We start from the raw sequence: 12,695 nt of genomic DNA, 5'->3' as shown, positions 1-12,695 counted from the left end.
TTGACTTTAAAATGCCCGTGGGGGGACTGGGTTCCCGGCAGAGGGTGGTCCTGATGGACTACATGGCGTCTCAGCAGAATTGAGCCAGGCACCCGTGACGCAGCAGAGCGTGGACCCCCAGCCTGCTGGCCTGCTGGCCTGGTATAGGAGCTTGCTGCACAAATGTGGGGTCCTGCCTTCTGAACCTGACAGTGTGCGCTGCCTCGTGGCCATGGATGGAAGTGCAGGAGCCATCCCCCACCCCCTGCCCAGTCCTCGCCCAGCCTGCGGGTTTGAGCACCACTTAGGGCCACGTGGGCAGGGTCTCCCTCCTTGGGAGCCCTGCCTTCTGTCCCCTTGGGGAGGAGACTGGGTTTGCCAGCCTGGATCTAGGCTCTGGGTCTTGCCTGCTGTGTAACCCTGGCAACTCCCTCCACCTCTCTGTGCCTTGGTTTCTCTGCTTTGCAGGGTGGTGGCCAGCCCTCCTTCCTTCTCATCCCTCACTCCGCAGCCATGCAGCCCTGGTCCTCCTAGACCTTCTCGCTGGGGAGGGAGACCGGTGCCTGAGCCACCAGTCCGAGTGGTCAGTGGAGCCAGGGGAGCAGAGGGAGCACCTGCCACATCCTGGGGGCTGGGGACTTCTCAGAGGAGGGTCACAGCGACCCAAAGTTACTAAAGAAAAATAGCAAAGCAGAGAGTTATGATCCTATGGATCAGCTCTGCCCAACAGAACTTTCCAGAATAATGGAAATCCCCTGTCTCTGTGTAGCCCAATGCAGTAGCCACACGTGCCTGGTGCGAGTGGGCAGCTGAGCTTATAGCTGCATTTCATCTTTTAATTGAGGTATAGTCAGTTTACAGTGTTGTGTTAGATTCTGGTGGACAGCATAGTCATTCAGTTATACACATATATTCTTTTTCATCATAGGCTGTTACAAGGTATTGAATAGAGTTCCCTGTGCTCTGCAGTAGTGCCTTGTTGTTTATCTCTTGCATGTATAGTAGTTTGTATCTGCAAATCCTGAAGTCCCACATTTCATTTTAATCAAGTCAGATGCAAATAGCCAAACCCGGCTAGGACCACACGGTGCTGGGCAGCACAGGGTAGGACAGGAAAGTGCAGCAGAAAGACGTGCCCACGAGCAGATGAAAACTCGAGCCTGGGGTTTCAAAATGAGGCCCCCAAGTTAAGAAAAATGGTAGAAGTCATGAAAGGACAGCATAATTCAGAATTTTAAAAATCAGAAAATAAATGATACGAGGAAAAGAAAATTTGAGAATTGAAGAGCTTGGGGGAAAATTAGAAATAAAAAGAAAAAATAATTCTGGGAAAGGAAGAGAGAACTAATTAGGTTGGAGGAGAAAACCAGATCATGGCCCAGAGCAAATACCAAGGCTAGAATTCAAGAAACGGGTCCTGAAATGTAGAAAGTGAATAACCTTGAATTGCATGTTGAAAGAACACATCCCATTCTGGAAATACTGACCCAAATGACTAACTAAACTTTAAAGAAAAGAAAAGAAAATCCTTTGGACACCCAGGTTAAAAAAAAAGTGTGTCTCTTACGAGGAAAGAACATCAGATCAACACTGGACTGGTGACTGGTCCATGCTTTCGAGGGAAGAACGTGCGCCCAGGATATGGCATCCCGCGGACACGGCCCTAAAGCGTAGGCTGCAGAGAAACTGTTCTCGCGCAGGGTAGCTGCTTCCACGAGCCGTCACGAAGTCATCTACTGAAGGAAGACGCTCAGGAAACGGGAATGATGGAGAGGCAGTGAGAATCGGCCTGATGCTGACCCCCAGGTACCATTTACCCTTGGAATTAAGTGTAATCCAACGAGGGGATGTGGAGGCCCTGGGGGAAGGACGGGACAGTGTGGGAGGAGAAGGATCAGGGGGCCGCTCACCTCCGAGGTGTTAACCGGATGTAAAAAATGTGACTTCACATCAGACACTGGGAGAAGGAGTGAAGGGTCACCAGCTAATTTCATTGTTGCTCTTGCTGGGGAACAGGGAAGATGTGAACAAAGAGGGAGGGAGGGAGGAAGACGGTGGGCCAGGGGTATTATACAAAGGTGTTAATGTAAAGTACTGACTACAATATACGTGAAGATAGAATGAAAAGAGAGTAAACAAAACAAGGCACCTAGGGAAAGAAACTCATTCATCTAAAAATAAATGAGGGATACAAATAACATTTTCATATTCTTACAAAAATTAAAGGATAGCTCATTTAAAAATGGGAAGTTACCTCTGAGAGGGAAGAAGTACCAGGGTAGAAAGTACTTCTTTGAAAATCTCTTGTTTGGGAGATTAAAGAGTAAAACAAAGTTATTTTTTTTAATCCTAGAAGCAAACAATGAAATGAAATAAATAGGCTAACCCTAACCCTAACCCTGTGAAGGAAGTTCCCTTTTACAGAATTTCAGCCTAGGAATGGAGAAGCAGAGCTAGGATTTGAATGTCACCGTTTTGCGCCTCCTACAGGCTGGAGCGCTCCCGGACCCCAACCCACCAAAAAGGAGACACCTGACGTGACCGCAGCTCCTAATGGAAGGCTCACCGCCACCCACAAAGTTGTCGCGTCAGAAAGCATTGAGCAGAATCTGATCAAGCCTCTAGATTTGCCCAATAGGGTGGCCACTACCCCCACATGACTGTGTGCCTTTAAACTGAAATTAAGGGAGATGAAGAATTCAGTTCCTGGGCTGAACCAGCCACAATCCAAACACTGCAGCCACGGGGAACCAGCGCCCACGGCATCGACCCTCGTGAGTCGAGAACATTCCGTCGTTGGAGAAGTTCTGGTGGTCAGCACGGCTTCGGAACAAGCAACCAACGGACAGAACACGGGGGGTCAGCATCACCACAGGCCTGCAGCCGGCAAAGGTCAACTGTGGGAATCTTCTAGAATATGGGGCCCAGGTTCTTAAAAACAAAGTCTGGACAAACGGAGATGGAGAGGGAATGCATAGGCTGAAAGAGACTGGGCGGAGGCGGGGGTGAGGGTCTGGCTGGGGCAGAGCACGTGCCTGGCAGGCACGAGGTCCTGGGTGCGATCCCCAGCACCTCTATTAACATAAGTAAATAAACCTAGTTACCGCCCCCAAAAAAGACAGACAGGAGGCAGCTGGGGAAATGGAAGGGCTGCCCACGTGTGACTGACATTAAGCGGTTACACCCGCATTTTGGGTGCAAGTATCGCACTGTGGTTACGTATTAAGAAAGGAACCCTTGTCTTCTAGAGCTGCATACTCAACGGCTTACAGATTGTCCATGGAAAATATTAAACAATAGTCTATCTGTTTTATTTTAATTTATTTTAATTTGAAAACTTTATTTGGGCCAACCTGAGGATTATCACCTGGGAGACAGTCTTCCAGAAAGCTGAGGACAGTTCCGCCTGTTAGAGGTCAAAGCACAGTTATGTAAGTTTTTGGTTTTTGTGTGTGTGTGTGTGTGTGTGTGTGTGTTTTTGGGAGGGGGTGTTAATTAGGTTTATTTATCTACTTATTTCTATATTTTAACGGAGGGTCCGGGGACCTCGTGCGTGCTACGCTAATGCTTGGCCTCTGAGCTGTGCCCTCCGCCACCCGCCCTGCCCAGCTGTGTGAGATTTGGAGGCACAGGGTTATGTCCCTCAATTGATATGTTATTGACAGTTTATACAATCCAGACCTCCACATACAAAGGGAGCAGGGGGTCATGGGTCACTGTGGCCTCTTACAAGATTAAGGGAGTTTATCTCCTGAGGAGCTGTGAGCCTTGATGAGATTAAGAAGGAATGTTATCTCCTAAGGAGGTCTGGCCACGCTGCAGCGGAGGGCGGAGGCCCGAACGGGCGAAGGAAGATTTCATGTTTCAATTTTTCTCATCTTGCCGTAAAAGATGGATTTTATTTCATCAGGATGAAATGACATGGTATCTGGGATTTGCTCCTTAAAAATCCAGAAATCAGCAGTGGTGGTTTATTAACAACAGGACTGGCCGTTGTTGGAGTGGGGTTGGCTACACCACCCTCGCTCCTGTGTCTGTGTTTGTTGTTTTTCATGTTAAAAGGTTAGTTAAATGTAGCGACAAAACAGAAATAGACTCACAGACATAGAGAACAAACTTTTGGCTGCGGGGGGGGGGGGGGGGAAGCGGGTGGGAAGGGATAAATTGGGAGTTCGAGATTTGCAGATATTAATTACTATATATAAAATAGATTTAAAAAAATGTCTTCTGTGCAGCACAGGGAACCATATTCAATAGCTTGCAGTAACCTAAAATGAAGAAGAATATGAAAAGGAATACATGTGTGTATGTGTACGACTGAAACGTGACGCTGTGCGCCAGAACTTGATACATTGTAACTGACTATATGTCATTTGAAAAAAAAAAGGACACAGGGTCACACGTGTAGGTCAGCTCAGACCCAGCAGGCTCTCTCTTTGGCCCCGTCTGGACTTCCTGCCACCTGTGCCGTCCGTGGTCAGAGTAGGAAAGTCACTCTGTCCTCACCAGCTGCGGGGCTCTGACCCCTCACCCTGCCTGCAGAAGGAAGACTTGGGGGAGGACCTGAGAGGAGACTGGAGGTGCAGCCTGCCCCGGGGGGGGGCTCATTAGTGTAGAAGCCATAACCCCCCAAAGATAGTGGCCCTCCTCAAAGTGTTCCTTGTGCCCCCCAGAGGCAGCCAACCCATCCTACTCACACAGGTTCAAGTGCAGCCCCTGGGGCCAGCAGCCCGCCTCCTCTGGCCTCCTGGTTCTGTGTGTCTGAGAACAGGGCCCTTGGGTTGCAGGCCTTGTGCTGGGCACTGGGGACCCAGCTGGCACCAGCCCCACTCGGCTCGCTTCCAGCAGAGAGACTGGGCAGCACGGCCCCAGGCTCCTGTCAGTCCTGCTCAGCTCCGCCTGCCCCCACCGTCCAGTCACCACCAAGGTCCTGGCCACGTCAGCCCCTCGCAGCCAGTGCCGGCCCCTGAAGGACCAGCCCCTGCTGGCCACATCACCCCCCAGCCGGAAAGCCTCCATAGCCCCGGAGAGGGAATCAGAGTTAATTCAGGGACCCTCCCCCTCACCTGGTCGCCAGTGGACAAGGGGACACCGCCCGTGGTGGGATGTGTGACGGGGCTGTTGCCACGCCACCTCCCCAGGAAAGCGTCTGGACAGGCCTCAGTGTCAGCAGTGAGTCTGGGCGGGGGCGGCGTGGAGCAGAGGCAAGGGCACCGAGTGGAACGGGCTGTCACCTGGGCCATTTCACCCTGACAGGACTCGGGTGGGCCTGCGACCCTCCCACAACTCAGAGCGGCCAGGGCTCCCAGGCGAGGTGACGTGCCCGGGCCGCGGCTGCCAGCACGACCTTGACCCTGGGGCTTTGTCACTCTTCCCAGGCCCTCAAGGTCCTGTGCTTCCCAAAACCTCCAGGCCCGTGAATTTCCCTCAAAACCCTCACACTGCCCCCTAAGGTCCCACAGATTTCCCAGGGTTGTCCAAGACCCACCAGGCCCCCCAGGGTTCCCAAAGATCCCCATGCCTTCAGAAACCCTGCAAAGTTCCCCCCAAATCCCCGGGCCCCCCAAGGCACCAAAGATTCTCCCATGATCCCTCAAGGCTCCCGTGGCCTCCCAGGGCTCCTGAAGTCACCCCAAATGTCACCAGGGTCTACCGGTCCCACCAAGTCCTCCAAGCCCCCGGGGCTCTCCCAGGCCCCCCAGGACCTCCGGGCCCCAGGGCCTCCCTCTGACCCTCAGGCCTCCAGGAACCCCCTCCCTGCCCTGCCGCCTCTCCCCCTCCCTCTCCCCTTCCCACCCCTTTTCCTAAGATGGGACTGAGGGGGTGAATCTGACTGGTCAGCTTCGCACTTCCTGCTGTCAGCTATTGGTCCTGGGCAGGCCTATGGAGTGCCACCTAGGGGACACGTGACTGCCCAGGCATGGTCACGTGGTGACAGACGTGGCGGCCCACAGCTTCACCAGCAGAGAGGATGGAAGCAATTTCTCCCGCAGGACCCTGGGCGGCCTGGCGGTCAGGGAGTCCCCAGGAGGGAAAGAGCAGTCGGGCAGCGCAGAGGGCCCTGAACGGCCCCCAGGCCCCCTGGAGCCCCGCCCCACACACCCCTCCCTGCGGGTGGAGGGCTCTCTTGGCTCTACCAGTGCCAGGGTGCAGCCTGAGCCCCCTCCACTCACTCCCTGGTCAGGAGGCCCAGGGCCGCGCCCAACCGGCCTCTATCCAGCAGCTCTCCCTGCACGCAGAGGCTGAACCCATCAGCCAACATGCCCTGAACACACCCACAGACCACGAACTCAGCCGCCCCTTTGCGCACAGGGTGCCCACGGGCAAAACCGTCATCAAGAAAAGGGAGGAAGGGCCTGCTCAGCTCTGCCTCTGTGGGGACAGAGCTTGCTTGCAGCTGCTAGAGAAGCTCACCGGGTGAACAGGTGAGCAACCTTTGAGTCCCAAGGACCTGGGGCTCTGTTTGAAGGAAGAAAGAGCCAAACCAGGAGGCAGGAGGGTTGCTTGGCCTCCCAGGTCTTCAGTGCCCTCGCTGCACAGTTGGATTGATGGCGTGCAATGGTCCTCGGGCTAAGAGCACAGACTCTGGAGAGGGACCACCTGGGCTTGAGTCCTGGCTCTGCTGCATATAGGCTGTGTGACTCTGGACAAGTTACTGAGCCTCTCTGTGCCTGAGAAGATACCACCAAGGGTTATTATGAGGACTCAGTGAGTTTGTACGTATAAAAGCATTTAAAACATACGTGATCATGGCATATGGTTACTGCAGTGTGACTGAACGCTCAAAATTTTACCCAACTATTCATTATTCATTCAGCAAACATTTACCCACCAGGTGTACTTGCCAGGTCCTGGCTAGCCCCTGGGTTGGCAGAGAAGAACCAGAGGAAAATACACCATATGCACAAGTAACTGCCTCCCATGATAGTCTGGGACTGGCAATCTGTGAGGGGCCCTGGGTTCAAAGGGACTGGAGAGGCAGGGTGGAGCACTTCCGCCTGGGGTGGTCAGGGAAGGCTCCTTGGAGGAGGGGGTATTTAAGCTGGGCATAGAGGCCTGGGCTGGCAGTGATAGGCACAAAGCACGTGCAGCCCGCTGATTGGCTGATTGAGCTGCTGAAGTCTGAACGTAGATGGGTGCTAAGTTGGCTGGGACCAAGGATCTGAAATGACTTCATTGTAGATCTGAGAGTGGACCCTTAAATCCATTTGGTTGGGCAACACCAACCAAATTGCATGTTGCACTCGACAGGCATTGTCCCCATGGGCTGTTCGAGGAACTGGCCACGCTGGAGGCTGGGGAGGGACAGATGTGGGCGGATTGCTCCTCTCACATCCTTCGGCCGAACCCTGAGGCTGGGAGTCCTGACACCAACATGACCCTTGAGGTAAGACCTCCAGGGGCCTGGCCTGCCCCCTGCTTCCAGGCAGTGCTTCTGAGGCGTTATCCCCTCTTCAGGCCTCCAGAACCTCCAAGGCCCAAGGCTATCATAGGGCGCTGCTGAGAGCCAACCTGACAGCCCAGGGCTTGCCTGGGCAGCGATCGTGCCCAGGAGCCAGTGAGCTGCACTGACTCCCAGGAAGACAGCCAACGCCTGCGCCAGCCTGCCCAGGCACAGCCATCTGCCCCCAGCTAACCATGACACAGCGCCATAGCCTAGCCCGGCTGTTGGGCTGGGCCAGCGGTATCCATGGGGTCTCCAGTCCCGGGCTTCCCTCTGCGACGTGGATGGAGTGAGGCACTACACATGTTAGAAAACTGAGTCAGACCAATCGAGGAGAAAAGGAAATGTACTAATGTGTGTCACCGCCAAGTTCAGGGTGTCCTTCAGGCACAGCTGGGTCCAGGGCTCAAAGGGTTCTGCCTCTTTTTGTTTTGGCTCCATCTCATGGGGGTCTCAGGCCAACATTTTCCTGGTCACCAGTCCTGGCAGAGCCAGAGATTTCCTTTGCCCATTTTTTTAACAGAAGTTTCAAAACGGAGCCTCTCTGGCTATGATTGACCTGGCCAGGGTCATACATCCACCCCTGAAGCATGAAGGACTGAAGTTAGCTCTACCTGGATCACGTGGCCTGAGAGTGGGAGGGGAGAAGGGGTGCAGTTAGCCGTCTAAGAGGAAATGGAGCTGGACAGGTGGCAGCAGCACAGCCGTCTGCCTCACTGCAGCTGGCTCCCCGCCAGGCTGCCCGGTGCTCCGGCGGGGACAGCGTCCGAGGCGTCTGTGCCCAGCGTTGCCCTGCACAAGGCCAGCAGCTGAGCAGGAGTTACAGTGCACTGGCTTTGGGTGGGATCTCAGGACCTCAGCATGTGCTGTTGCCTCTGCCTAGAACAGCCCACTCCACCTCCACCACCTCCTCCAGCTAGTACCTCTTCATCCTGCAATGTTGAAATTCGAATTAGACACATGAAAGTGTCTCTCGTTCTGTTCTGGCCTCCTGGGAAATTTCTTCAGCTCTGTGTTCCAATTCACTGATTCTCTCTTCAGCTGTTCAATTCATGGAGTTGAAAGTTTCGACTCTTTATTTTCATTTGTAAAAGTGATATTTGATTGTGTTTCAAATCTGCACAGTCTTTTTAAATAGACTCTTGTTCGTTAAAAAAAATCTTATTCCACCTTTTATTGCTTCATCTATTTCAAACATGCAAATATCTGAAGTTTGGGGGAGGGTACCTAAATCTTTGTTATTTCCGCTGACTCTTGCCTCACGATGCCTTGTTTCCTCATGTTTCGTTGTTTTTTTATAGTGAGCTCATGTTTGACTCGGCTTCAGGCACCCTAAAGACCTAAATGGGGGAGCTTTCCTCTAGAAAAGGTTTTTGTTCGCTTCTGCCAGTCACAAGGGTGTATTCCCAATCTGGGATTGTTGTCACCTAATTTCTTCCTTACGATTTCCTGCATATGAGGAGGTCTTACCCCATGGGTCATGTTGGTGTCGGGACTCCCAGCCTCAGGGTTCGGCCAAGGGCTGTGGGAGGAGCTGTCAGCTCACACCAGCTCTGCGTGAGAGCAGGCCTATGGTTGCAAATCCTCAAGGGAAATTATCATTGTTATTAAATATTTGCTACCGGGGCCCCTGAAACAGGAAATCAGATTTTCCAGGGGGCGTCATTTGCTGGCAGGGAGGTTTAGTGGGGACCACTCTGTCACACGTGGAGTCACCCCCTCTGAGGATCTCAGTGGGATATAGGAGTCTCAGGATCCCCCTCTCGCCTCACCACCCATCTCGCTGCCATGCCGCAGTCCTTGTCTGTCACACGCGCTTGGGGAAGAGGCTTATTATCTGCTACCTGGTTCCAGCCGCTTCTCTTGTCTGTTTCTCTCTTGTTTGGAAGTAGGGGGACGTTCCTCTGAGCTCAGCAGTGCAACATAGTCACGTCTGTAGACATCCATCCAGAACCCGACAAAGTGTGGCATTTAAAGTCTGATCACCGCACTGCCGGGGTCAAGTCAACTCGTCAGTGCGATCCGGGTGTTGTAACCGCAGCTGCTGCTGTGGCGGCCACCTCGCCTCTGAGTGGGTATTAGAGAGAACGGGGGTGCCCATTTTTGTGGCTAACCCCTGGGATGGGGTACCACACTCACGGGAGGAACGCCTGCTTCCAAGATCCAAAGCCCACAGCAGCACCGCCTTCCTGGGGGCCTTGCGGACGCTTTGGAGGACAGCCAGCAGAGATGCACAGGAGAAGGCGGGGTAGGGATGCTGGTGCGTATGTGTTGGGGGGTCCCCAGGGGTGCCGTGGCTGTTGGTGGTAGGAAGAGCCCTAGGGATGGGCAGCCTTCTCAGGTGGCAGCAGGCTTCCAAGGATGCGAGGGCCAGAACTGCCAAGTCTTCTTAAGGCTTAGGTCTGGCACTGTCACAGTGTCACTTCTGTGGGTTAATTAGGGAGTGGGGACCAATTCCGACTCAGCTGGGGACAGACTGTAGCAGGACGGGAACACCAGGAGGCGTGGCACGTTGGAGGCCATCTTTGGAGACTGGCCACCCCACTGCGGACCCTGCATCCAAGTTCAGGTCTCTGTGTCACACACCCAAGCCAGGTTCTGAGCCACTGTGACCCTCCACCCCTTGCAGGGCCAGGGCCACATCTGGGGTCTCAGTTGGAGTCACAGCGAGGCCCCGCTCTCTGAGAACTGCTCCTGCAGCCTAGCCCACTATGGGACATTCATGTGGGCCCGGGACCCAGATGGGGCTGGGAGACGGGCGGGGCTGGCAGGGGCTCGTGCTGGTGGCAGGTGGGGCTCACGCCAAGGAGAAGGGAAGTCACAGGTGGAGGAGAAGGAGAAGGAGAAAGAGGCTCCGAAGTTCTGGGCAAACAGGGGCCAGGCTGGGCCAGCAGGAAACCAGCTCCCCACCTGCCAATGCCAGTGGGAGCCAGATAGCTGGAATCATCCTGAGACCCAGATGACTCAGCAGATGTCCCTGAGGGGGAGGCCTGGCAGGGACCCTCTGATGATGGGCTGGTCAGCCTGTCTGGACCCCTTGGGTTCAGGGAGCTTCCCCCCAGCCCTGCTTTGGGGGCCCAGCCTAGGAGACTGCCACTCACCAGTGCTCCCGAGACCTGGGGCCTGCACTGGGGGCAACCTACGCATCTGCCCTCCTCCCTCAAGGGGCGGGGTGGGCAGGGCGGGGGCGTGTGTCCCCTTGACTGTGGTCCCTGTGCTCTCTGCAAGCCCCATGGCCTGAAGGTGGGCGCTGAGCACCAGGCCCCCCACTGCCTGCTGGGGGCTCCGTGGAGGGGGAGGGGCTGGGTTCCTGGGCTGGGAGAGCTGTCCCAGGGATGCCCCACCTCCTCCACAACAGGCTCCTCAGGCAGAGAGAAGCCTCGTCTGCGCGGAGGCTCTAAGTTCCAGGGGGACAATCGGCAAGAGAGCTTTACACACTCCACGAGGCCCTCAGGCCCCTTGGCTTTATTTCTGTCGCAGACCAGACACTCAGTTTCCCCCGCTACCAAAGGACAGGGTCATCTTTGCCTTGCTGGGGTTGGGGAGTGGGGGCTTCTGGCTGCTGTGGTTCCCCAGAGGACGGCTTCCCGCCTTCTCATGAAAACCAGAAACTCAGCCTGGCCCTCGCAGAGCCCGCAGCGGGGGAGCAGGGGGTGGGGAATCTAGCCTGTGGGGCTATTTGCAAAACTCTTTTATGATAGGGTTGTGGGCTCCAGAGTGGCCCGAGGTGAAGGGGGCAGAGAGGGGCTTTGAGCCAGTTCCTGCTGTGTGACCCTCGGCAAGTCGCCCAGCCTCTCTGAGCCCCTTTCCACACGGATGAGGCTTCCCGCCAGGCAGTACCGTCACAGTAATAGAACTGAGGAGTGGCAAGTTCTCAATGAGGTGGGCAAAAGCCAGGTTAGATGCCATCGCACACCCTTTACAGAGATAGAAACAGAGATGGCACAGCTGGAGAGCAGCAGGATTGGAACTCTCCAGGCTGCTTCTGCCAGGTCCAGCTCTCTATCCATCAACCGCCACACTGGCCTCCTGAGGGGCTACCTTTCACAGTGGACCAATGAGTAAGGTGCTAGTCAAAGGAGTGACTCACAAATGATGGAATTTCTGTCTGTGAGAAAGATAAGGGAGCAGAGCTTTGAGGACTGGCTGCCCTGAGGCAGGTAGCCTGCTCCCTGACCCAAGGAAGCTCCTGGGTGGGGCTTTGGGATGACCCACCTCTCACGTGCCCCAGGCTGGTGCCCCTTGTGTTGTAGGCACGTGCCCTTTCAGGGTAGGGAGCAGCATCTGCACCTGGGCACCACCTCACCGTGGGCATCGGGCTTGTCAATCGATCTTGCTACTCTCACAGCTGTCCCTGTTCTAAACTGCACGCCTGATCCTGTCCGTCCACAGCTTAAAATTTCCATTGTCTGCAGTGAACAACCAGACTCCTTAATCCAGTCCCTGCCCACCTCTGGCCTCCTCTCCAATCCTTGCCCCACCCCAATCTCATCCCTCAGCAATACCCGCCCTCCAACATACACGATGGTCTATTTCTCTTCTGCTTTTGCAAGTTGGAAAAAGCCAGCCAAACCCATTTTTCTGGGTGCATGAGTGAATGAGCAAATTTTGTGGACAGAGAAGCAGGTGTGCCTTGAATCATGCAAAGCAACCAAATTAACCCATTTTGACAGAAGTTGAAACTTGCAGGGACCAAACGCTCTGCCAACAGTCCCTCCTCGTCCTCCCGCCCCCCTGAAGCAGATGGCAGCGTGCCACTGATGGCATCTGGATCTGGAGCTTCTTGGCTTCGTGAGTACCCAGAAAAGAGGTGCCGGACACACCCCCGGCCTCCTGGAGGCCGCCCGCTGGCTCTAGCCTATTTTTAGTGTCCTCATCCATCTTCTTTCCTTTTGATCTGGGCAGGGTCTGCTCCCTCTGAGGAGCTGCAGATCTCAGCATGCTCGCCAGTTTCCCGCGGCACGTGACTCATCACCCGGCCCTGGTGGGGCGCCCTCCTCCGCCGGCAGGGCTGGGGGGCCCCGGGGCTCGCCTGCTGCCCGGGTAAGGGCCAGTGCCCCCCGCTGTGTCCCTGCATGGCCCAGATGACTCGGAGAGCCCCTAGAACCTCAGGCTGGCTTCTCCCTTGAGCATCTCGACTGACTCCAGCGAGGAAGTGGCGTCGATGGAAAAAGGATTTCCTTAGCTCGTCTCTTCTTTATGGCAAGGGTGGTGGCCCAGAGCCCCTTACTGTTGGTGGCTTCTCAGGGCCAGAGCCACACAGGTCTCGGTC

Source organism: Vicugna pacos, chromosome 12 (assembly GCF_048564905.1).
Source record: "Vicugna pacos chromosome 12, VicPac4, whole genome shotgun sequence".
Lineage (NCBI taxonomy): Eukaryota > Metazoa > Chordata > Mammalia > Artiodactyla > Camelidae > Vicugna > Vicugna pacos.
Note: the sequence above shows the minus strand (reverse complement) of the source record.